Source organism: Triticum dicoccoides, chromosome 6A (genome assembly GCF_002162155.2).
Source record: "Triticum dicoccoides isolate Atlit2015 ecotype Zavitan chromosome 6A, WEW_v2.0, whole genome shotgun sequence".
Lineage (NCBI taxonomy): Eukaryota > Viridiplantae > Streptophyta > Magnoliopsida > Poales > Poaceae > Triticum > Triticum dicoccoides.
In genome coordinates this window covers 627768681-627773603 of record NC_041390.1, presented here as the reverse complement: position 1 = coordinate 627773603, position 4923 = coordinate 627768681, and the positions used below count along the sequence as shown (strand labels likewise).

The 4923-nt window shown below is 43.1% G+C and overlaps 2 long non-coding RNA genes across 2 annotated transcripts; both read right to left on the bottom strand.

Moving 5' to 3' along the window:
* Positions 1-220: 220 nt before the first annotated feature.
* On the bottom strand, positions 221-1854 carry LOC119318679. The gene is made up of 6 exons (XR_005154202.1): positions 1785-1854; positions 1505-1686; positions 1329-1418; positions 830-1224; positions 659-747; positions 221-503 (listed from the first exon to the last, which is right to left on the bottom strand). It is a non-coding gene; the product is annotated as an uncharacterized LOC119318679 (long non-coding RNA).
* Positions 1855-2182: 328 nt separating this feature from the next.
* LOC119318680 lies at positions 2183-2872 on the bottom strand. Its single transcript, XR_005154203.1, has 3 exons — positions 2759-2872; positions 2425-2530; positions 2183-2231 (listed from the first exon to the last, which is right to left on the bottom strand). It is a non-coding gene; the product is annotated as an uncharacterized LOC119318680 (long non-coding RNA).
* Positions 2873-4923: the final 2051 nt, after the last annotated feature.

Here is a 4923-nt window from a genome sequence, read left to right as displayed (position 1 = left end):
GTAGTTCAAGAACGGCTCCCCAAGGACTTCTGTGAGAGAAGTGATATTCATTTATTGTTCAAACAGGACACGTTCCTTGGCGTCGCATGGTGTTACATACATGGATGCTTGGATGAATCATTGTATCATCTTTTACAAGGAAGATGACGACCCATGTTCATGCGATGTCTGTCAAGTCATTCAGTAAACAGTTGCAGGTATACCGTTTCTTGCCGCTGGAGTTAAACACACGGTGGTGCTGGTACAGCGCATCCGGCCGTGGAGGATGACCAGCAACCCTCTCAACAAATAAGGAATCCATTCCTAAAAGTCACTTGGTGCCGGCTTCAAATTACGCTGCCGGAGTTGAAGATGGCGAGGTCGATCGTCGACGTAGGAAATAGGATATGGAGCAAGCAGAGGAGCAGGCGACGCAGCTGGAAAGCGGGCAGGCACACCAAGAAGCAGAGGGCGCGGTCGACATAAAGTATGAGGCGGTACACATAAAAACAGTTGCTGCTCCGCTGCAAGGTACAGTACGTGCAGAACAGGTTAGGCTACAAGTTGGCAGTAGAAAAATTCTGTTTATTCACAAGCTAACAGAAGGATCTGCTGTACTGAAATCTTTCAGATGAAATCAAAGCATTAGAAAGTCATTTACGTCAAAATTCATACGTACCAGCATCCGCCGCGGATTCCTGGACACGGTATAAGATACCAGATTGAACTTCAAAATATATGATCAAATAGCTGTTCCAACTGTAGGGACTGAAGATAGAAAAAAAATAACTCAAGTCAAGGCAATAATTTCATCGGAAAGCACAAGAAATATTGTCGCGTATCGGCTTACTTTCATTCGATTCATGGTGGATTGGCCCAACTCACAGCAGCTCGGTGTCGGCCTCAGATTACGGCGGTGACGTGAGAGTAGCAGAGCACAAGTTGCCTGCAGAGTTGAAGATGGCGAGGCCGACGTACAAGTTGACACTACATGAGAGTGGCAGAGCACGTAGCTAGCGGCAGGGCACACCAACCAAAGGCAGACGATGGGGTCAGTGTCAATCGAGCAAGTGACAGCCCTGTGGAGCACAGCATGCCGGTGAGGAACAGGAGGGTGGCCCAGTTCCGTGTATAGGAAGAGGCGGACAATGGCGAGCACACCGTCGACACACTGGGACATCATGGGTCGGTGTACGTCGCCAGCGTTGAGGTTTTGTTGTGTGCACATCAACGCATTTGCCACATCTGAAAAGTAGATACAAGAAGAAAGATTCAATTTATGCACGAGTTAACAGCAGTACTGAAATCAAAGCATAGGAAGTCAACTATGTCAAAACAGGAGTACGTACTAGCATCAATCTCGGAGTCCTGGACACAGAATATGATACTACCAATTTAAGCTTCAGAGCATACATTTGGATGACTGTGGACCTTGTGAGCTGAAGAAAATAGGGCACTGAATTAACAAAGGAACTGATTATTTTTTGGGAAGTAGTCAAAATATTATTGCGTATCAGTTAAGCACCTTGTTTTGCTTCATGGCGAGCCAGACGAATTCCCAGCGCACATGCTCCATTGATTAGCATGGCAGATGGGAGAGCAGAGACAGATCATGCTACCAATCACCAAGAGCAGCCATGAATCAAGACTCCTTCGAGTTTGGCTTTGCCAGTAGGGACTAGGGAGGGAGTGCAGTTAGTGGAAAACCTGCACAGTTACACCAAGTTCACAAGTCAATGTCATGCAAATCTAAAGGTACATGACACAGGCGATTGAAACTTTTTCTAAAAGAATGGCCAGCTGACCTTTGTGGAATTGCTGCTTTAGAAAATACTGTTATTATTTGGATGAACCAACGTTGGTTGCAATTAGTTCTGCAGAAGAATCTGAGTAATGAAGTAGTTCAAGTCAGAAAAATGGGCAAGGTATAGGAAATGGTGAATGTATATGCACAGTCACGATTTTGACTTGGTTATAAATTAATACAGTCTCAATTGTTCAAAAAAAAATACAGTCTCAGACCGTGGAGCACAGCACGTCAGAGTGGGAGGCCTGGTTCGCCGCTCAGGAAGAAGCGGGCCATAGCAAGGGCGTCGTTACTCCTTACGGACTGAAGAAATATAAAAGCTGAATTAAGGCAATGATGGTATCATGGGAAGAAAAATCAAATAGTGTTGCATATATTGCTGTAAAGCACCTTAATTTGCTTAACGGTGGACCTGCTGACCGAATTCTCACTGCAATTGCTCCATCTATACTTCGCAAACAAGAGAAGGATAGAACAGTCTTATTAATGAATTCTTGTGGGTTTTGGTCGGCAAATTGAGAGGGAAACCTGGACGATCATAGCATGTTCACAAGTCAAGGCAATGCCCGTCCATGAATCGAGCCGTTGGCACAGGGGATTGCCACTTCAATTTTTAGGGTAAATAATGACCAACTGACCGATCGGAATTGTGGTCAGTGCAGCTGCTTCAGAATGCACGACTGGTTGCAATTGTTCTGAATGCAAAGCCACTAACTGCGATAATCCACCATTGACTGCAATTGTCTGCAGAATGAGAGTGAAATACTTGTGGTCAGAAAACAGAGATGGTAGATCAACCCACGAGTATAGATGCTCTCTGAGGCAGAGAAAATCTCATTACTTTCAGTTTCGTAGACTGGCCAATACTATGAACAGATCATCATCATTCATTAATATATATTGTATGAAGCCAACAGGAAGGATCTCATAAACGATAGGATGAATCCGATGAATGATGCTTTAGATATTTACCATTTAGGTAATGGTTCTCCACCCAGATTGTTAATCTCGTGGAACACAAGCCATCCAATCGCTAGGAAGCCCACCATGACTGCACAAATGATTTGGCCAATGAGCCATAGAAATGAAGGACTTAGCCTGCAATGTTCTGCAATGGGTCGGTAGAATCATATTTCACACCTGAAGAAAATCATGCAGTTGCCTAATAGTAAATGCCATAACAAAGATAGTGTCTCATACCTCCTTTCTTATTTGATGTTGCAAACTAAAGACCAACGAGAAACAAACGCCACATAGTATGCGTCACGATTTCCGTTGGATCGACCACGAACACGTCTACATGTTCAGCATGTTCCTGGGAGAAGGAAGATCATAAACGGAACATTATTTTGTGGACATAAAGCCTGCGAGATTGGGATGGTTAGAAGAAGCGTACTAACACAATGGTTGTTCATCGAAGAAGAAAGAGGGACAATCTGCGGAATGGGGAGTTGGTTGCAAAGGTTATGACGAAAAAGTTAAGAGCATAACCTGCAACTTTCATAATTTGAGGGTTAGGATCATATTCCACACATGCAGAAAACACTGCCTCACACCTTCTTTGGAATTTGATACTGTTGCAATGTTGGAATGGTCAGAAACCTACCATCAGAAGTGTCGTTCCTTTCCAGATGATGCACAGTTTGCAGAATCAAATCATGCTAACAACAGAACGATAAAACATGTTGTCACATGCTCCATTACTCAGGTCTGCTTATAGCTCTGAAAAAGGAAAGATTGCAGACTGTATTACCATAATATTCCAGCTAGCGAATTCCTACATTGCATTTGACCAAAGGGAAATCATGCAGCAGCTACATGCAAATTGTAATATGCCATTGCAGAAACAAACCTTCCAGCCTCTTGTATTATAAACTAGCGGAGAACGTCGTACCTCGTTGGAGGCGACGGTTGCATGTTATATAGGCAGGGGCATCTCCCTGATAAGCATACAAGGTTTGTTGGGATTACATCTTGAGAAACAAGGAAGATCTAGAGAGATAGAGATAAGAAGTTACAACAAGATGGACTCTATCTATCTAGCTAGGCCAGGTTCGGCCGGTGCGCCCTATGGGCCTGTTGTACTATGTTTAACACCCTCCCATAATCACAACTTGGACAAGTTGAGATTACGTTTAAATTCCTCAAAACTTCTTGTAGGCAAGGCTTTAGTAAACCCATCAGCAACTTGATCTTGAGAGTGAATAAACCGAACATCCAACTTCTTGGCAGCAACTCTTTCTCTGACAAAGTGAAAGTCTATTTCGATATGTTTTGTCCGTGCATGGAAAACTGGATTGGCAGAAAGATATGTAGCACCAAGATTATCACACCATAAGCATGGAGCTTGTTTACAGCGTATGCCAAGCTCCTTGAGCAGAGACTGAACCCAGATAATTTCAGCAGTAGCATTTGCTAGTGCCTTATATTCTGCTTCTGTACTGGACCTAGATACAGTAGCTTGCTTTTTAGCACACCAAGAAATCAGATTTGGACCAAAGAACACTGCAATGCCACCAGTTGATCGTCTGTCATCTAGACAGCCTGCCCAATCAGAGTCAGAAAACGCACTGACAAGTGTTGACGATGACTTGCTGAATGTTAGTCCAGTACTCAAGGTATTTTTGACATATCTAAGAATGCGTTTGGCAGCTGTCAAGTGTACTGTAGTGGGTGCATGAAGGAACTGACAAACTTTGTTCACAGCAAAGGAAATATCAGGCCTAGTCAAGGTTAAATATTGTAATGCACCAACCATATTCCTGTACCTGGTGCTATCCTCTTGATTCAAGAGTTCTCCCTCTGACAAGGACAGTTTTTCTGAGCTGGACAAAGGTGTTAATGCTGGCTTGCAACCTTTCAACCCTGATTTTGCTACAAGATCAGTTGCATACTTTTCTTGGGTAAGATAGAGATCATCTCCTACTCTTTTTACTTCAATACCAAGAAAATAATGCAGGTCTCCCAAATCCTTGAGAGCAAATTCAGAATTTAGATCTTTTAATAATCCTGTAACGGCCTCATCTGATGAACTTGTGACTATGATATCATCAACATATATAAGTACAAATATAGAGGTATTTGACTTATTATAAATAAATAATGAGGTGTCAGACTTGGAAGGAGCAAAAGCAAGT